At 49.4% G+C, this 21,196-nt stretch overlaps 1 protein-coding gene across 20 annotated transcripts in view; it reads right to left on the bottom strand.

Moving 5' to 3' along the window:
- Plekha6 (pleckstrin homology domain containing A6) overlaps positions 1-21,196 on the bottom strand; it is a 141,347-nt gene that overhangs the window by 93,912 nt on the left and 26,239 nt on the right. Inside the window, exon 1 of one of the 20 annotated variants that reach the window (XM_041648643.1) lies at positions 3,922-3,991. The exons of the other annotated variants lie outside the window; for them this stretch is intronic. The gene's annotated coding sequence lies outside the window, so the exon portion shown is untranslated. Of the gene's footprint in view, positions 1-3,921; positions 3,992-21,196 lie in introns of those variants that run through there. 20 annotated transcript variants of the gene reach the window in all.

The raw sequence follows: 21,196 nt of genomic DNA, 5'->3' as shown, positions 1-21,196 counted from the left end.
GTCTAGGCTCCCTCTTCTCCCAGTCTCTCTAACTGCTCAGACTCTTCTCTATCCCTTCTTCTCGATTCTCTGTCTCCCTGTGAGGTCCTCCTTGTGCCTCCAGTGGCCAGCATATGAGAAGGCACAGGGCTGGCCAGTGAGAAGGAGCTGGAATAAGAGCCCGTCATAAGCTCTGATGACTTTCTGGCTGGAGCCTCTGGCCCAGTTAAATCCAGGAAAGTACTGAGAGCCTCTGGTTGATCCGCTCCCTTTCCTGCCCAGCGGGTTGTTGTGTTTCATCTTATTAACACAAATTTCATTTTGATCTGCAGGGGCAGATGGGTGACCAGCTGAGCCAGGCCTCAGGGACCTCAGTCTCCCGGGGAGGAGCCTCATTCACCCAGCTCTCCAGGCCCAAACCTTGGGGGAACTTTCCTGAGGGTAAGAGACAGTCCAGGCCTCCAGGAAGGAAAAGTACCAGGGGCAGTACTAAGCCAAGCCCTGTGTCCTCCTCCCCACTCCTTCCCTGCTCAGAGAAGGACAGAGCAACCACAGGAGAGCCAGGTTCCTTGCCCCAGGACAGACATCTCCTCCACTCACTGTGATTCAGAGAGGAGGGGCCCTGATGTCTCTAGACACAACTTCACTGTCCTCAGAATTAGAGTTAACTCTCTGATGAGAGTGACCAAGGCGAAAAGAAAAGAAATTGCTCTTGAAGGCAGCATAGACCTCCTTGGTAATGGACACCAGAACAAAGAAGATAGAATCTTGTCTCCATAACACACAGCCAAATGCTAGCTGTCTGCCACTGTTCTGTCCCAAGGTAGATGCTGGATTGCGAAGAGGTGATTTACATAACAATAGGAAACGCACATTGCATACCCCTGTGTGCTGTGCTCAGTTCTTCATTTAATATTCATAAAATAGCTGGCTGTGGCCATGCGTGCCTTTAATCCCAGTATCCGGAGGTAGAGATGAGGGGAGTTCTGCAAATTCAAGGCCAGCCTTGCCTACATAGAGAATGTCAGGCCAGCCGGGATACATAGTGAGACACCACCTCAAAAAAAATATTCACAATAAACCTTACGATGCCTACAGAAAAACTAAAGCAGGCAGAATTTAGCTTTTTTGCCCAATGCCAAGTATTCAGACAGTGGTAGAACCACAAGCCATACCTAAGTGAGCTGACCTTGGAGCTTAGCTCTTAGCCTCTAGACTGGACTATATCTTTTTTTTTTCTGTATGCACGTGTGCACATGTTTGTGTGTCTGTCTGTCTGTGTGTGCGAATGTACACATGCTTTATAAACAATAGATTAGGTCACAGGCAGCAGGAATCACTAGGGACAGTCAGGGGAACTTCATGACTAATCATTAATCACTTGATTAAATATAGCTGAACTGTATTTCAGAATTAAATGAAAGAAAGTTGTTAAGTGTATCTCGGGTTTTGACTGCCTCGAGATTTGTCTGTAGAGCAATGCAGAGGACCCCATCTAGACTTTCACCTGGGCACTTTCCCAGTCCACAGAGGCCAGAGTGGGTGGGAATGAGCCGCCCTCTTGTCTTCTGGTCTCAGGCTCCACAACAACACCTCCCGGAGGAAGAGGCCTCTTTCCAAAGTGAGTGATCACTTACTGTGAAATCAAAGAAGCAACGTCTAATTAGAGGGAATAATTAATGGGCAATTAGTCTGTAATGAATTAATGGGTATAGGCAGAGATCATCAAGGCTACTGACATCCCAAACAAGCAAGCAGACACAGGGCATCCTGATAGGGTGCGCACAGGGCAGGGTCTAGCCCCACACCCCAGGTAAAGCCACTGAAGGACCCTTAGTCTTGATCAAGCTCCACCTCCAGCTGCCTTTGCCGGTCATACAGGGAACAGCAGACCCTGTCACACAACGTGCTGAGGTTTCCACCCCCAAACCTAGGACGGGGGGGGGGGGGCATGCAGACAGGAGCGACCTGAGAGTAGAAACAGCCCATCACGATGAACAGGCCTTATCTGGATCCAGATAAAAAGGAAAATCGTTTTCAAACATGATGGAGGAATGTAAATACTGGCGAGACTTGTTAGTTTTGTTGAGGTGTGATGATGATATTTCGGCATTTTTCTAAGCGTCGGAACCTTTAGAGACGAAATGATCAGCTGTCTAGGTTTCTCTTCAAAATAACCAGAGGGTGGAAAGGGCTGGGAATGAGCAAGACTGACTGTCCAGGAGACCACTTCCAAATGATAGAAACAGGCATGTAAGGGTTATTTCATTATTCTCTCTGACCTTGCACGAGCTTAAAAGTTTTCATTAAAAATTTTTTTTAATTAATATAAATCACCAGACTAAAGAGATGCCTCATTTAATAAAGTGCCTGCCATGGAAGCCTGAGGACCTGAGTTTGGGTCCTGGACACCTCTTCAAAAAATCCTGGGAGGAATCAGGGGAGGGGAAAGACCAGCAGAGCCCTGAAGCTCATTGGCTGTCTAGCCAAACTGATGAGCTCCTGGTTCCAAGTCAGACTCCATCTTAAATAAATACATTTGTTTAACTATACAAATCAGAAGCTAGATCTGGGGGCACAGGACAGGCCTTAAAGCCTAGTAACTCAGGAGGCTGAGACAGGAGGATGCTATGTTCATGACCTGCCTGGGCTACACAGCTCAAGGGGTGGGCGGCAGGGTGACTCAGCAGCCCCCAGAATCCCCATGATGGAAGGAGAGAATAACTCCCATAAACCGTGCTCTGGCTCCATGTGTATCTATCATGCACACATGAACACACACAATGAATAAATAAAATGTAACATATTTTTTTTTTATTTAAAAAGGGAGTTCAAGACCAGCCTTGGGCAACTTAGTGAGACCTTGTATCAAATTAAAAAAATACCAAAAAAAAAAGGAGCAGGCATAATGGAACATGCCTGTAATACTAGCAGTTAGGAAGTGAGGGTAGGAAAAATCATGAGTTCAAAGTCATCCTTTGCTACATAGTGAGCTGCAGGCCAGCCTGGGCTATAACAGAATCTATCTCAAAAAGCCAAATGAGTAAAACAAATGACAAATTGGATCACTGTGAGCTTGTGGCCATGATATAATAAACACCTCAAAGCTGACCAGGTCCCTGGCTCTGGCCCTAGGCACCTACACACATGAGACAAGAAACCAGAATTCTCTTCCCCTCCCAGAAGAACCTCTGCCATTGCACCTTCATTGTCTACAGTTCTACTACGTCTTTGACAGCGGTCCTACCAGATAAAGTGGCAGCCCCTGGTGGAACCAGGCCTTCTTCAGAAGGCAGGTCCTGCCCTCCCTCCTCTGGAACGTCGCCAGTTGCAGGTGGAGTTCTGGCGTCTGTCTGTACCTGAGGTCTGAGAGAAGTCTTGGCCAAACAGCACCTACAGCCGTTGGGTTGGCTTTGCTACCTCTGCCTCCATCAGTGGACGGAAGTGGGGCGTAGGCAGAGGAGAAAGGGTAGGTGTGGGAAGGACAAGGCCACACAAGAAGCAAGAACCGGAGTCTGAGCCTCTGCCCTACCCTGCCCAGCCAGCCAGGCCACGCCAACCCCACCTTGGACAAACACCCCACACACTGTAGGCTGCTCCCATCTCAGCACTTCCTGGTGCTGCTGATCTCGAAGGAAAGGAGGGGACAGGGTTCTGAAGCTAGGGACTGAGGTAGAGAAGCAAGCAGAGCATGGGGTGGCCAGGGTCCTTTGGAAACGGGAGAAAGTGTGCCATGCTTGGCGCATTCCCGAGTTCAAATCTGTTGAGCAAACAACTGACTAAGATGAGAGGAAAGAACGAGAGAAAGGAAGAGAGCAAAGAATCAACCGTGGGGAGTGCGTGGAGAGAGGGAAGTAGAGAGATGCCTCTAGAAAACCCAGCCAACAGCCGGGTCAGCTGCCCCGTCTCCCACAGTCCCAGGCCTGAATTCATAGCCCTTACCAGCCAGGAAGGGTGCATGAGAACCACCTCGTGCTGCCAATAGTCCACTTCCCACGGAGCAGCCCGCTCTGGTGCCCTCCTCCACCTGCTCCTAAGGTGCCGCACACCAGGAGATGCTCCACCCCAGACCCCAACAGCCAATCAAAGAAGCTGGCCCGGAGCCCGCCTCTTGAGACACACTGCTGTAGGGGCCAGAGCACAGTATTCCACCAAGGTGCTTGTTCCATATTCATGCCCATGCTAGGCAGTCACGAGATGGCCACAGCAGAATCGCCTCCAGGCCAAGTCCACCTCGCACCTCCTTGCTCTCACTGATCTTCAGGGACCACAGGGCCCAAGGTCTCCTGTGAATCGACCTCCCTCAAAGCCAGGGCAAGCAGGCACAGACCTCTTAGATCCTGACAAAGTGGCCAGCCACTCATCCCAGCTGCAGTACTGAGGCTGAAAGGAAAATCCTGGCCCTGCCACTCCTTGGCGGCAGGACTTCAAGCAAAACCAGTGGCTGTCTCAGAGTGACCCAAGGTCACCATGAGCTTTTCCTTCAGTCTGTACCCTCCGAAGGATGGGAGCATGCACAGAGAGAAAACTCTCAACAACAAAGACGCTCTATAAACACAGGGTATCGCTATCATAAACCAGAGGCCCTGCCCACACAGCAAGGAGGGCACAGGTTTCTGTCGGGCCTGGAGGTGCTCCACTAAATGAAGAGAGATAGAGGGCATCAAGGCTCTAAGTTCCACACTCGGGGTCTCTGGGCAGAGTCCCCCAAGTCTATGTGGGGGGGGGGAATGAACTGGGAGAAGGGAAATGGGAAAATCTGGACCTGTGATTTGTATTTGGGGTTGACAGACGTTTATCTGACCATCCAGGACTTGGTCTAAAGCAGGCAACATGGAGAAGCAGGCAGTCACACCCCAGTGGCCCTTTCTTCATCCCCTGGAAGAAAGCATGTCTCCAGGGAACTAGAGCTCCAATCTAGTCTCCAGCAGTTCTTTATCCCTCACTAAAACAATAACCATATTATTAATCCCTGGGGCTGGGGGTGTAGCTCAGTTGGTAATGCTCTGGCCTGGCATGGTGAAACTCTGAATTCAACCTCAGTCCTGTGCAAACCAGGAGCAGTGGCTCATGCCTGTAGTCTCAGCACTTGGGAGGTGGAGGTAGAGGATCAGAAGTTCAACGTCACCCTCATCTCCTTAAATTCAAGCCCAGCCTGGGATACACGAAGCTCAAAATAACAGCAATAATAATATTCTCTGAACATTTGCACAGCTTTTTAACACACTGACTGGTTTCCACTGTCGCTTCATATAAGCCAAAGAGGAAGCCCTAGATTATTGTTCTCAATTCCCAGCTGATACGAACAGGTGGGACCCAACGGGGATGGGAAATTATCTGGTTATATTCTAAAAGGAGAGGAGAAGCCAGGTGAGAATTGAAATCTCTCCTGCTCCAGCCGGGCTGCCACATTTCTTGGAAGCCAGGGTTCAGCCTATAAGGCATGGGTGTGGTGTATTGGGAGGCCAAGGCCTGCTTTCTAGGAGAAGCCTCCTGCGCATGCGACTGCTCCCTCTGGGGGTAGAGACACAATGATTCACTTCTGCATTAAGCATGTCTCAACCCAGGGCTCCCTGGCAATACCCTCCCTTATAAACAACTGTGCAACCATTTTGTTCCTGGTCACTGGTCACTCCTAGACAGGTGATGGAGCACACCTGCAATCCCAGAGCTTAGGAGGTGGAGGCAGGACCAACTGTCTGAGTCCCAAGCCAACCTGGGCTGCATAATACAGTTTCAAAAGAAACAACAACAAAAATACAAAGTCTCTCTGAAATTGTCAGTTCTAAAGAGAGTCAGCTTCAGGACATTTCTCCCTCATCTTGGCCACAAAAAGTAATTCAGTTTTGAGGGCAGCAAGGAATAGACTCTTCCAGAACCCATTTGTGTTGCAGACTGGCTGGGACAGAGCAGACACGCAATATGGACTAGTCACACTTCAGACAGGCGCCTAGGAAAGTTCTCCCGAGTTGATTGGGTTTCTGGACAAGAGAACTGGACAGGGGCTGGAGAGATGGCTCAGTGGTCAGCAGTGCTCCCTGCTCTTCCAGAGGACAAACCAGAGTTTTATTCATAGCGCCCAGGTGGAGCAACTTACAATCACCTGTAAACTCCAGCTCTAGGGAATCTGATGCCCTCTTCTGGCCTCATGGGAAGCAGCACTTACCACCCGTGTACGTACGCACGTGTACGTACGCACACCCCACCCCTACACACACACATGCACATCCACACACACACACCCCTACACACACAAACAAACAATAAAAAGTCTTTAAGAGAGAGAGAACTAGACACATAGCAGAGACAGAACCTCCGTGTTGAAGAGAGTTGGGGAAAGACAGAGGTGACAGTCACCTCCCTACCCTCACCCCTGTGTTCAGGAGGCCTCTGATCCCCCAAGCCACTCTTAAAAGAGCCTGTGAAATACTCTAGAGCTTCCTAAATCATTACAGAAGCAGGTTCTGGGGCTACTATCCTGAATTCATTTTGTGTGATGGTGTGGAGGTCAGAGGACAACGTTCAGGAATCAGTTCTCTCTTTCTCCCACGTGAGTCCTGCGGCTGAAACTCAGACCATCAGGCTTGGCAGCAAGCTCCTTCCCCCACTAAGCCATCTTACCTGTCTCTCTCTCTCTCTCTCTCTCTCTCTCTCTCTCTCTCTCTTAAATATGTATTTATTTATTTGTTATGTATACAATATTCTGTCTGTGTGTGTCTGCAGGTCAGAAGAGGGTACCAGATCTCATTACAGATGGTTGTGAACCACCATGTGGTTGCCAGGAATTGAACTCAGAACCTTTGGAAGAGCAGGCAATGCTCTTAACCACTGAGCCATCTCTCCAGCCCTCTCTCTCTTTTTTAATTGACTACACAAAATACTAATTGTATATGCTTATGGAGAACAATAGAATATTCCAGAACAAGCTAATTAGTATCCGTATCACCTCAGAGTCTTATTTCTTTGTTATAGAAACAATTAAGTTCCCTCCTCCAGCAACTGTGAAAGGTGGAGAGCACCCTCTTCCAGCCACCGCCTTATACAAGCAGCAGCCCCAGAACCTCCTCCTGTGTGATCCCAGCTTTCCCCAGCCACCCCTCCCCTTGGCTTGGCAGATCAGCAGGACAGGAAGTGCTCAGAAGCACTTTTCCACTCAATTGTTCCTGTCTCAGCCAGATGAGGTCAGGAAGGCAAGAAGGATGGACACTGGGAAAGGGGGGGAGTGGGGGAGAATGGAGAGAGTCAGTTTGATGTCAATCACTCTAGAACTGCAAGCAGCAGCTCCACCCAGACACCCAAGCTGGGCCTTGGTCAAGCCCCTCCCTGCCTTCCCTAGCAGACTCAGGCTACAGAGAAGCCCCTTTGGAAAGTAGAAGGGGAGGATGGTTATACTTAGCAGTAGAGTCCTCAGGGGATCCTGTGGTGATATTCTGTTTGTGCTCTAACAAACAAAGCTTGCCTAAAGATCAGAATGCGGAGCTAGCCACACTAGTTAGTCATTAGAGGCCAGGCAGCGGTGGCACACACCAGAGGCACAGGAATGTCTGTGAGTTCAAGGCCACCCTGGGCCTTGAATCAGTCTAAAAATGGACCCGAGCAGTGATCGCTCACACCTTCAATCCCAGCACTAGGGGGGTGGATGTGGGAAGTGACTGGGGAGGAGACAGGGGCTCAGAATTCAGTCTGAGGACTTGTAGACACAGGATGCCCCATTCGGTCTGAGGATTTCGTAGAGGTAAGAACTAGTGGCTGGCTGCTCTGCTTCTCTGATCTTTCAGCTTTCTGAATCTGACTCCAGGTTCTTATTATTAAGATCAATACGAATTCGTACAACAGGACCCCATCTCTGGGAGCATGGTTAAGGTGGAGTAGATACTTGGCCCTGCTCTGCTCTCTGCCAGAGCAGCTAGGTGAAGGCAGAGGAAGACTCTGGAAAGCCCTCAGCTCCAAGGTTGGCAGTGTCATGGAGACGGTGTCAATTTCGATAAGCAGCGATAAAATAACTGCAGGAAAAAGACGCAGAGGGGAGCTGGAGAGATGGTGGGTTCAGTCCCTAGATCTCACAGTGGAAGGAGAGACTCTGGAAAGTTGTCCTCTGACTTCACACATGTTCTGTGGCACATATGTTTTGTGGCACACACATGCCCACACTCTCACACACACACCACATGCACACAGTACCCATTCCGCCATCCTATGCCCTTTCACCCTCCTGTCTCTGCCATCTCACTTTACCCTAAGATTTAAATTGCGAGCCCCCCCCATCACATGTTTGAAATAGCTCTTAGGGTATTACCATGATACGGCACCCCTAACCATGCTGCTTCTTTTAAGACCAGCGTGTGCCTGGACCCAGTCCTCTCTAGAGCACCATCTCCTGCAGGTCACAGATGCCTCTGCAAGGAAGCATCCAGAACCTTGCACTGGGCTGCCTTGTCCTCCTCCCTCACCTCTCATGAGCTTGGAAGCCAATCCCCACAGGTGCAGGAATGCTTTTCACACAGGAAGATCTGTCAGACTCTAGACACCCTGGCCTGTAACCAGAACAGAATCACAAAAACATGCGATTGTCTGAGGTGGTAAAAAATGCCAGAACCAGGGTGATAGAGAGCTGGGTCTGAGGAAGGACCCTGTGCAAAAAAGAGTGTCTGAAGGTAGGAAGGAAGGGGTGTTAAGGCTTCTGTGCCTCTTGCTGGATTCCCAGACTTTTTTTAGTTTGCCCCTTTAGAGAGAAAAATGAGAAGAATTAAGAAAAATCTCCAACTCTCTCTACCTTCTGATTCCTCAATGCCATGTGTCAGTGGCCAGGCAAGACAGTTGGAGATGAACTGAGCTTGGGAAGGGATGGAAAACCAGACTAGACTATTGACCACCTAAACTGTCTGTCTCTAGCCTGAGCACATGTTGCCGGAGCCAGACTAAGATGGAAGGGCACCTGGAAACAGAACACACAACTTGTATCACCAGCCCTGGCAGGGAAACACCCTCAACAGCTGCTGTCACCTTGGTGGCCCGTATCCTGGTTCAGCCAGAGAGACCTCACATGGCACAAGTACTTGGAATGGAGTCCCTGCGGGCTTTGGCACACAGAGAGAGACAGAAAGACAGGAATAGAACTGGGAGGCAGGGTGGGCATGCATAAAGATGAGGGAGAGGAAGGGAATTAATGAGCTCTTGTTGGAATCAATTTTAAAAAGAACAAACAAAAGCAATTAATGTGAGAGGGTAGAATTCCCCGGCTCAGCCGCTCCAGGGGCCACTGCTAGGGGGACCAGAAAGCTGTCTGTCTGCTCTGTGGTCACAGGGACACAAGGTACAGGACCCCTGGACCCCACATCTGGGTTCCATGGGAGGCCTAGGTAGACCTATGGGTTGGTGAACAATTCTCACACCAAGGATGCTGAGGGCAAGCCCCCAACTTTGTGACTAGCCATGAAGACTCCCAGATGTGCAAAACACTGTCAGGTGCTTAAGGACAAGACATGGTGGCCAGTGGACAATGTACAGGAAGCACACACCAGATGCATTTCTCCCTTCCATCCAAACCACCCTATCCTATGGGGATTATCTGCTCTGATCTACAGACAGGGAACCCGAGGTTTCTGGAGGTTAAAAGTACAGAAGAGAACACGTGCTCTGTGGCCCCAGACACCGAGTTTTGAATCATGATCCCATGACTTTCCCATCATGTCAGCCAACCATGCCACCTTACAGAGGTGATGTAAACTTCTCCAGTTCTCAGCTTCAGAACAGCACGGATGCTGTCATGTACGTCCCGAACTGCAGTAACAGTTAAGAATATAAAGCTCCCATGGAGTGCTAGTGAGTGCCCACAGCAGCAATTCAGCGGAGCCCATTGTCCTCCTGCCACCTCTCGTCACAAGACAATGTGCTCCTTCCTTCAATACACGATGGAATGCCAAATGTTTGAGAAGGGGGCCAGGAAACGGAATTTATGAACACCTTTATTTATACACCAAGCACTTTACTAGACTTCAGGGTGGGGTGTGGAGAACACAAGAGAGTCCTTGTTTATAGCTCAGCAGACACAGCCCAGGAATAACTGAATGCTGGTGGCATGTGGCAGAGATAAGTGAACAAAGACGCGGCCCTGGATTAGAAAGCATGAGTTGGGGGAGGGGATAAAGAGCAGAGGGCAGCTCCTGCAGGCAGCCAGGAAAGGACCCAGAGCCCATATAACTCTCATAGGCAGGATTCTGCAGCAAGGGAGGTTGGGAGGAGCTGTGACGGGGTGGGGCTCTTCCAGGTAGACTCGGGAAGAATTCATAAGCCACTCGTCAATCATGCCTCGGTGTGCAAGTGAGGAGGAGGGTCAGAGATGGCTGCAAGGTCTTCGGTGCTCCTCACAGCACAAGGTGGAGCCCATGCCTCGCTCTTTGCCTCTGGTGCACGGTTTGTCGGAATATAACAGATGTGATGCAGTGTGGCTGAGATAAGAGGACATTGCAGGCCTTGAAGTTTCCACTTGGGCACCTCGGGATATGGTGTGTGTGTGTGCGTGCGTGTGTGTTTTCAGATAGATTTTACAGTGATGGGGATGGAACCAGGGCTTTACATGCTAGTCAAGTTCTATCACTGAGCTCCACTACAGCCCAGAATATTCTCTTGAGTCACTGTCCCTCAGAATCAAGTGACTTGCTCTGTCTCAATGACAAGAATGACAAACCCAGATCCCAGACGACAACTAGCATCCCCTGCTAGTCACATGGGGATTCTCTCTGTCTGTGTATCTGGGTGAGGGGCAGGCTGCAGATAATAAATAACAAGGACATTAGAAAACTCAAGAAGAGCTGCACCCATGGCCCATTGAGCTACAGGAAGTGACGTGTTGCCCTGAGCGACATTGTTTTGGGTTGTCTGCTGTGTGGCAACAGTTAATCGGAACTAAGTCCGTTACTACGAATGAGTAAGACCCAAGGGGAAAGGGGAAGTAGCTATGTGCTGGGAGCAGGGAGGAGGGCATCCGAAAACTGTAGTGAAGAAGAGGAAGAGGAAAGCCAAACTCTAGCTTGGGCTCTCCCCTCAATTCTTCCAGCCACGGTGCCAGATCAATATGACTCATAACACAACTGACCCCAGGGAGATAACGGGGAAACTCGGTATGGATAGCGCTGCTTAGAACAGAGCTATTTATAACAGCGACAAATTGGAAAGAGCCCAAGTTCTTTTTTTGTTTTTCTTTAGAAACTTAAGACATTCCGCTAGACACGGAACACTGGGGAGGCAGATGAGACAAATCTCTGTCGATCTCTGTGAGAGTTCAAGTCATCCTGGTGAGCCCCAGGACAGCCAGGGCTGTGTGTAGAGACACTTCCTCAAAGGAAAAAGAAACTTTTAAAACATAATTAAGTAATTAATTGCATATAGTGTGTATGTGTGTGTCTCTCTCTTCGTGTATGTGTAGATCAGAGGACAGCTTGTTGAAGCTAGTTCTCTGTTTCCACCATGCAGATACCAGGAGTCAAACTCAGGTGTCAGGCTTGACAGCAGGCACCTGGACAACCCAGAACCCTGCCTGGACCCTGTCCTTCCCAGTCCCACAATCCCTGCTAATGGGATGTCTCTTCATGTGCACAGTGAGCCATCGTGCCAACCAAATGCTCTGTCGTGAGTTAGCTATAATGTGGCAGGAGTATTCAAGGTTATTCGAGATGACAAACTTACTATTGACATACCTGGGAGTGCTTCTATAAAACTGCCACCAAACAGAGGAACTCTTGAGGGGACAGCAGCTGCACATCAATCCCAAGTGTGTGAAGAAAGGTCAAAAGGACACAGGGGATGAACGCCCATGTTTTGAAACAAAATTGATTAAGTCCACCCCACCCACCCAACCCCCTTTTGGTTTTATGAGATTTTTGAGACAGGATCTCTCTAAAATGTAGCTGAGGCTGGCCTCAAACGGCCTCACATTTATCTGCCTCTGCCTCCAGAGGGCTGGGATTAACTGCCCGGCTTGGCTGCCACCTATTTTAAAAAAATCCCAGTTTAGGGAATGTAGCTGAGTCTTGCCTAGGATATGTAAGGCTCTGGTTCCACCCTTACAGGGAGGCAGATGAATCTCTTGAGCCTAGGAATTCAAGTGGCCACATAGTGACATTTCAATCAATGGTGTCAGTTAGTAGAAATTCTAAAAATGCGGTCACAGGAATCAGAAAGAGACAAGATTTCTGGAGATTTGAAAACTCTCCTCTCTCTCTTGTTCTCTCTCCCGTTTTTTGTTGGGGTTTTTTTTGTTTTGTTTTGTTTTGTTTTCCAGACAGGGTTTCTCTGTACTGGTTTTGTTTTGAGTCAGGGTTTTGGCCTTGAACTCAGCTGATCCACCTGCCTCTGCCCCCAGATTGCTGGGATTAATTAAAGGCACCCAGTGAAAGCCCTTTCTCTTCTGTCACGGGAGAACTTGGTTAAAACCCCGGGCCCGAGGCAAGGGGGAAGGGAAGGCATGCGAGTGTGAGGGGCTGTAGGATGACAGGGATGCAAGTGGGGGAGGGGCTGCAGCATCTCCGCAGCGGGGGAGTCAAATGTTAGGAAACAAACCCACCAGTGTTTGCTGACACGTGCGAAGAGAAGGACTCACACAAAAGCCACACATTATCCCATAATTATTGTCTCTCTCATGCCTGCAATTAACAGCTGTCTGAGAGGCGGCTGCTGGGGTAAATAAATGTTCACCCCCATTACAGTCAATCAGCCAGCTGAAGCGCCAATTAACAAGCCCACTGCAGAGACACGGGGACCCAGCAGCAACTGCAGAAGGAAGTGGATAAGAGACGTGTATCCTGGGTACCATCTGAAAGGATGCTCCAGGTAATTCCGATGAGCCACACTAAGCCCAGCAGAAGCCAAGTTCAAGATGACTGCATAGATCTGTGTCTCTACGAGCAGACCCTGGCCTGTGGGAGGCTGTGGAGGGGAAGCAAGCAGGGCAAAGCTTTCTGAGGAGCTTTTGGAGAAAGGCAAAGGGCCTGAGTCCACAAACAGCGTTCACGCTGGTTTGTGACTAGTTTTTCTTAAGCGGCAAGCTCGGAAACACAGAGAAGGTGCTCATGTCAGAGAAGTCAAAGCTGATTCTTTTGTTCAGTGGGGGACAGGCCAGCAAGCAGCTGAGAGGAGACATCGCTTACTGGGACTGGTAAAGTACTGGCTCAGCAGGCATGAGGCCCTAGATCCTCCCCAGTACCACAGGGCGGGGGTGGAGGTGAGGAAACCACCGCCTTGACATTATTTGGGGGCCGGGAAGATGGTTTAGTGGATAAAAGCACTTGCTGCTTAAGCATGAGAACCTGGATGCAAATGTTCAGCATCCACATAAAATACCATATTGGAGCGGTGAGGTGGGGGGTGGTGAGGGGATGGAGAGAGAGAAGCTGCCGTCCTGGCTCCAGGTTCGGTGAGAAACTGCAGCTAAAGGGAGCGGGTAGAAATGAAGCAAGGAATCCAGCAACTTCCTTGGGCCTCTGCTCGTGCACAGTGTGTGCTCACGCGTGCACGCGCACACACACATCAACTCCTCTCCTAGGGATATGAGGAAGACAGAGGTCCCCGCCAGTCCTGCCCGGCATGCCCAGTACAGGGGCCAGCAGGGTCCCGTTCTTGCCACAGTCTGGTCTCCAAGATGCAGGTCACAGGACAAGAATGACGCTTGTCAGACCACACTGGATCCAGTGGTTCTCCATCCTGGCTTCACTTAAGAATTACCCAGAGAACTTTGATAAAATGTTGATGCCCTTTGCCCACGAGTGACCAACCACGCTTGGATCTCCATCAAATGCTCCTTGCCACCAGACCTGACATCTGCTTAGAAGGCACGGGTAACAGAGCGTCCCCTGACAAAGCTGAGAGGGATGGCCCCACACTATAGCAGATCAAGATTCCTGTTCTGACACAACGGTTTAACATCCAGGAGGCGAATTCAACAACGGTAAAAACCGATGCAGAGAATGCAAAAGACCCCGAGTGTACTTGTCAGTCTGAGGCCTGCACTGGACTCAAAGGCAAACTGTCAATAAAACCAGAGTAACAGAGCGTCATCGACACAGGGGATTAGTCTGGCCAGTAGGATCTGTGGTTGGTTTTGCTTGTATTTCTTTGTTTTGGTTTAGTTTTGAGTCAGGGTCTCACTCTAAAGCCCCAGCTAGCCTCAAAGTCATGATCCTCCTGCCTCATTCTCCCAAGTGCTAGGATAATAGGTATTATAGATGCTCATAACCAAGAACTAAACAGGGAATTTGTGACCAAATCGTTTTGAAAACAGTTTTATGTCTGTCCCTAGGGACCTGACCAGCAGGACTCTGAAGGGCAGGGATTAGGGATGTTACTGAGCAGTCGAGCATTTACCTGCCCTAGCTTCCATGCCCAGCTGGGGGAAGGCAGAGACACAGAAAGACAGAGACAGACAGACAGATGCACATACACAGAATGACTTTAAAAGCTAGCGGTCAGCCGGGCGGTGGTGGCGCACGCCTTTAATCCCAGCACTCGGGAGGCAGAGGCAGGCGGATCTCTGTGAGTTCAAGACCAGCCTGGTCTACAAGAGCTAGTTCCAGGACAGGCTCCAAAACCACAGAGAAACCCTGTCTCGAAAAAACCAAAAAAAAAAAAAAAAAAAGCTAGCGGTCGCCCCCCACACACACAAGCTCATTTATTAACAAAATGCTTCTCAGATTCTGATGCATAACATAATCCTCTGGGGGGTGGGGATCTTGTTGAAGTAAGGCCTGGGAGCCTTCATCCCAGACAAGCTCCCCAGTGATTCAGATGTTGCTGAGTCACAGAGGTCTGGGGGGGGCCAGCAAAGGTGTCTGCAACACCTGTGCCCCTTCCTCCATGCGCCTGGAAGAGGCTGAACAGGAGGTAAGGAAGTCCCAACAGTGCATGTTCTGTGCAGTCGAGAAGCAGATACTCTGACCGAGCAAAGAAAAATGAAGGAGAGCCTCCAAAAGAGAGAGGAGCCTGAGGGAGCAGTTTTAGCTCAGCTCCATCAGGTCCAGAGATTTCCCCAACAGAACGATAGGTAGCAGGATGGCACCGTATTAAGATCTCAACTGCATCAGCGAGGGCTCTTGTGTGTTTGGAACCAATATAAAAGACCGCTTTGGGCTTCCCTTGACACGGAACTTCCCTCTAATTCAGATCGTTTGTTTTATGCAGGAGAGGGGAGACCTAAGCCTAAAAGCTCTCTGTGGAAAAATAACCTGCGGGGCAGATTCAGTAAAATGAGCTCAGTTTAAACACTGATATCCACAAACTCAGTCCAGTGTCACAGAAATACATTGTTTAGCTGGGAGGTATCAGAGCCTCGGGGAACAGAGCGTAATTGAAACAGGCTTCAAGCCAGGCGGTGGTGGCGCATGCCTTTAATCCCAGCACTCGGGAGGCAGAGGCAGGTGGATCTCTGTCAGTTCGAGACCAGTCTGGTCTACAGAGCTATCTCTGGGACAGTTAGGGCTACACAGAGAAACCCTATCTCAAAGAACAGAAAGAAAGGGGGGGAGGTAGAAGACACCATATGTTAAGTTACCCATATTTTCCAAGTACTGTTCTCAACAAAAGAGGTAGTTCTACCATCACCTACATTTTACAGATAGGTAAACTGAGGAACAAAGAAGTTAAGAATTAAAATGAAGATCACAGCTAGTGTCTTAGGCTTTCTACTGCTGTGATCAAATGCCATAACCAAAAGCAAACTGGTGGGGGAAGGGCTTCCACACCTCCACATCCTGGTCCATCATCAAAGGGTAGGAACTCGACGCAGGAACCTAGATGCAGGAACTGATATATGCATCGTCCGTGGAGGGTACTGCTTACTGCCTCGCTCCTCGGGGCCAGCTCAACCTGAGTCCTTATTGCACGCATGACACAGTGAACAGAACTTTCCCCATCAATTCCTAATTAAGATGTACCACAGGCTTGCCCACAGGCCAGTTTGGGGGGGGGGTCTCAATTGAGGTTCCTTTTTCCCAAATGACTTTACTTGTGTCAAGCTGACATAAAATCTAGCCAGCACAGTTAGTGAGCAAAGAGCCAGATGTAAGCCCAAGCAGACGGACCCAGAGACTGCGTGTTTTCCACTGTGGCTTTTGGGCTCTGTGACACTTCCTCTGCCTCTTGGAATAATGACAGACAGAAAGCCCAGGAAAGGAGACACTGGACCAGAACCAAAGTGTGAAATTCAACTAAAGAAAAGTCCAGTTCATCATTCAGGAAGGACCCGAGCAGAAGCTGTCCAACAATGATATCATGGCTCTACAAAGCCCCGTGGGGATACTCAAGCAGGGACTGGCTGATAACATTCAAGGTTGATGTCAAATCCCACTCTGGTCTTGGCCTTTCTGTCCAGAGAAACAGCTCTTGAAGCATATATAGTGTTTCATATGATGTTTATAGTGATTTGCGTCAAGTCCAGACCTGCCCATTGATGCCGGTGGATGCGTAATAGTGAGAAAGAGACAGCATTAGCCATACATAAATTTGGCCAGGATGCCTGTAGATGGAGCCAAAGGGAAGGATACTCTTGAAAGCTCTGTGTTCCCCTGCCCCACTATCTCAGGAGGGTTCTGTCGGAGTGATAAACTCCTCACAGCTGCCTCAAAAGAGCTTGCACCTTCTCAAGGCAATATTAAAGATGGGTACAACCAGTGACAAGGGACCTGGAAGGGCTGGGACTGGGGCTGAGCTGGCACAGTGTTCACCTAGCATGCACCAAGTCCTGTCTTCCATTCCCAACACTGCACAGACCAGGTGTGGTGGTTCATGCTTGGGAGGCAGGAGAGTCAGGTGTTCAAGTTCATGCTTAGCTAGACAGCAAGTTTGAGGCCAGCCTGGGTTACAAGAGCCCTTTCCGATAGATAGATAGATAGATAGATAGATAGATAGATAGATAAGCTGAAATATTCCTGTATTTTATCCAAACAGCCTAAGAATGAATGACACTGCAGTGTCTCCAGGAGAAGGTAGAAAAAGGTGAGCAATGTGGACTCCAGCTCCATCAGGCTAGCCTTCAGGCAAGGACAGGGATGGGGGATCCTGGCTCTGGGACAGAAAGTGGGAGGTTAAGTATCTGAACAGTCAGCCCAGGAAAAGGTGTGTCGTGTGTTGAGGACAGGGTCCTATTTAGGATCCCTTCACCTTATCACTGTATGGAGCCGCACCCCCACGCCAGGGAAGGTAGGAAAGGTGCCTCTAGAATCACTCATGTAGAGGCACTGTGCTGGTTGCTGTGGGAGATGCAACTGATCAGAGAGAAACACCTATGTCAGTGGAATATTTCAGAACGACTATTTTCAAACCAGTTTCTTGGCCAATAAAACGTTAATTTTTTAAAGATTTTGGATTTTATTTTATTAAGATTTATTTATTTATTGTGTATACAGTGTCCTGCCTGCATGTTTGCCTGCAGACCAAAAGAGGGCACCAGATCTCATCACAGATGGTTGTGAGTCACCATGTAGTTGCTGAGAATTGAACTCAGGACCTCTGGAAGAGCAACCAGTGAGTGTTCTTAACCGCTGAGCCATCTCTCCAGCCCTAAAAGGTCACTTCTGAGGAAATAGCTTAGCTTAATAAACACGGGTTGATGACTTTGGCCCTGGTTCTGATCTGAGATTCTGAAGATGCAGGGCCCAATCCAGATGTTTGCTATCTGGGTTGAAAAAGGTCCTGTCTTGTGATCTGACTCTCCAAGCCCCACACTCACTATCAAGGCACACCAGGAGCTTGCAGTGGGAGTTTCCTAACATTAAAGCCACAATAGCTTAACCAGGCACAGCCTGTCCAATAGTATGCAAGCCCTGTCCCTGTTCTCCAGACCCCAATACTGGTGGTCATCTAGCCCTATGCCCCAGAGGTTTCTCCTAAGAGACATTGTGTGTTCCATCTTAGGGTCTCCCTCTTTGTCCTGCTTTCTTCAAAATGAGGCAGGGTCTTGAAGGTCCTCCATCTTGTTCCCTCAGAAGCCATGTGCACATCCTCCCAAGTACTAGAGAGCTGGCAGAGGCCTGATGCCCTCAGCACCTAGAACAGAGCGGTCATGACTCTCATGTTCTCTCTCCTCCTACCATGTGTTCTGCCTCCCTCCTGAGGGCTGGTCTCCAGCCCACTGAAGCCACTACAAACAAACCCTCCTTTCTCTGAAGAGTCACTTGACCTCAAGGTTGATGAGAGGCCCTGGAGAGTCAGTCACCGTAGGCACTATCCATACTCACATCTAAACACACACAGCAATGGTGGCAATGACTGCAGGCTACCGGTGCCAGCGTCCTTACTCACTGAATCATCTCACCAGGCCTGCAGCTAACAAGGAAAAGCAGGAAGGTATAGGAGCTGCATACCGAGAAGTGGACACTAAGTTAAGTCTGCCATGCCAGCTGCAGTCCAATGACTATGCAGAGTATAAATAAAGATCCTAACACCTTGCTTGCGTTGTGGCTGCTAGAGGAGCTACCATCCCACGCCACCACTCCCGCAAGGGTACATGAGCAGGAGGGAGCCAAGAAGAACAGTACTCGGCTCTGACTCCCTCCCCGCCCCGGTATTGGCCTGCAAAGCCTGCCTTAGCATCCTCAGAACTTCCTTCCTGTGCAAGCAGAGGGCCCCTAGATTAGACGAAGAGAAGCTGCCAGCCCAGCTCCATGTGAACATGAACAGGGAGGCCCACACAGTCACGCTGGCCCGACAGCATCTGCCACCTGCCTCCTCCAGCCTGCAGCCTGGTCACCTGAGAAGAGGTAGCTAGCTGAGCATCGGGAGTCGCCACACGTGAGTCATGACTGGCAGCCGCACCATTATCTCACTAAGTCACAGGCTGGGTTAAAAGAGGCGCAACTAGAAGACTCAGGGAGAAATCATAAAAATATCCATAAGTTCCAGTTCCTTCCCCACCTCCTAATATAGTCATCTTAGGAATAGTTTCTTCATAGGTTCAAAGTATAATGAAAGATGCGTCTTGGCAAGAGTACATATACTCGTTGGCACATGGCAGAATATTTGAAGGCAGATTATGGGCACCTATGTGAAATATGTTTACCCACCTTCATAATGTGAGCTGGTCCATTGTGAAGCACTGGACAACCAACCTCTTTGCACTCCACCACAACCCTGTAACTACCAGTTCTTGTCATCAAAAACCCACCATGTCCATCCAGTCTCTAGTCACGCAGCTAGAGGCAGAACTGTGCACCTAGCTGAACCACCCACCACACTGACCTGGGCAGAAATCTCAAATCTAACACCTGAGTCAGATATCTCCAGTGCTGTTGTATTTTTTTTTTACAAGTGGAAGCACTGTCGTTGTGGTAATTAATCTTGATTGTCATCTTGATTGGACTGATAAGAACCCACAAGATTAGCAAAGCACACCTCCGGACGTATGTGGGGGTGTTTCTGGAAAGGATAACTAAAGGGGCTGGAGAGGCAGCTCAGTTGGTAGCATGCTCCTCTAACATATATCCACAAAGCCCTGGGGTCGATTCCCAGCACAGCGTAAACCAAGCATGGTGCAAACCAGTAACTCAGGACGTGCAAGAAGGAATCTCAGGAATTCAGCATCATCTTCAGCTACGTCTGAGACCTTGTTTTGTTTTGTTTTTAAGGGAAGCAAACAAGAAGGAAGGATTAATGAAGAGGGAAAGGACCACATGAATGTAATTGAATTCTATCTCCTAGACTGGATGGAATTGAGAGTACAAAAAAGGACCTGGCATGGTGGCTCACAGCTGTTCCTGAGCGCGCTCTTCTCTCTCTCTCTCTCTCTCTCTCTCTCTCTCTCTTCCTTCCCCCTTCCCATCATGCTTGGTTTGGTCACACTCTCCTTACAATGATGGAGTGAGTGAAACTTTTGAAACCACGAGACAAAATAAAAGCATCCTCTCAGAAGCCGTTCTTGCCGAGTATCCTATCCTCGCAATACAGAGTCCAGGACACCACGCAGATCTGTGGTCATTAGTACAGTAACAAGAAGTTGACGTCGACCCAGACACTGCTGAGGTCCAAGCCCCACCCAACCTTGTCCAGGCTGCAAGGCTGGCAATTGGGTCTATAAAGGGAATACACCCAAACGGTAAGGAGATGTCTTGGCTGCAGACACTTGGCCTGCTCTGTTTACAAAGGGCAAAGTCCCTGTGAGAAGGGAGGGGTTGGCACCCTCCACTTAAAAGGAAAGCTGGCCAGAGAGACTGAGAAGCAGAATGAGGTTACAAAGCTCACACAGTTCAAAATGGAAGCCAGCAGTATGAATTTCTCCACGTGCTCCTAAACGTTCTAGGTGAGTTGGGCCACTATTCTGCCTGAATACTCCAGAGCCATTTAGGCCCCATCCCACTAGGCCCTGCTAACTTCAGCCTCTAGGCTCCGAGATTTCCCATAGAACTTGGCCTGCGGTAGACCCCAAATGCTGCAGCCTCCTGCTGGTCAGCACCACCATGGTGTCGTACAAAGGAGATAGGAAGTGAGAGGCCGTTTTCTCTGGGAACTGGTTGAAGCCTTTTCTGTCAGAAACATCTCCCAAAAGCTGGACACTCATAGGTGTGGCTCCAAAACCTCAACAGAGAATCCACCTTCCATCACATCCACTGAACTTAGCAGGCAGAAGACGCCGAGAGGATTCACCACACCAGGCCTGTCCTCCTGTTCTCCTTCCCCAATTGACTCCCCTCACCCAGGGAGATCCAGATTACCTCAGAGGAGCCTCCTCTTTCTGCATCATTCCTCAACCCACCCCAAGACAACAGACAAAAACCAACCCAGTCTGGGTATGTTCCAGGCCCTCCACATTGAGATGACAGGACAAGTCATCCTCTCTGCATAAAAAGAATCTATCAACTGGGTGTGGTTATTTACACCTTTAATCCCAACACTTGGGAGGCAGAAGCAAGCCAATCTCTGTGAGCTCAAAGTCAACCTGGGCTGCATAGTGAGATCCTGTTTCAAAAAGGAAGGAAGGAAGGAAGGAAGGAAGGAAGGAAGGAAGGAGGGAGGGAGGGAAGGAAGGAAGGAAGGAAACAGCCCAGGACAACAGATTCAGTAATGTGGTAGTCTGAACGTACCTGGCCCCCATAGGTTCATAGGGAGTGGCACTATTAGGAGGTGTGGCCTTGTTGGAGGAAGTGTGCCACTGAGGGTGGGCTTTGAGGTTTCAAATGCTCAAGCCAGGCCCAGTGTCACTCTCTTTTCTGGCTGCCTGTGGATCCAGATGTAGAAC

This window comes from Microtus oregoni, unplaced genomic scaffold (genome assembly GCF_018167655.1).
Source record: "Microtus oregoni isolate MIOR12 unplaced genomic scaffold, Mior012 000003F_ref0000135, whole genome shotgun sequence".
NCBI lineage: Eukaryota > Metazoa > Chordata > Mammalia > Rodentia > Cricetidae > Microtus > Microtus oregoni.
This window is presented reverse-complemented; position numbering and strand designations above follow the sequence as displayed.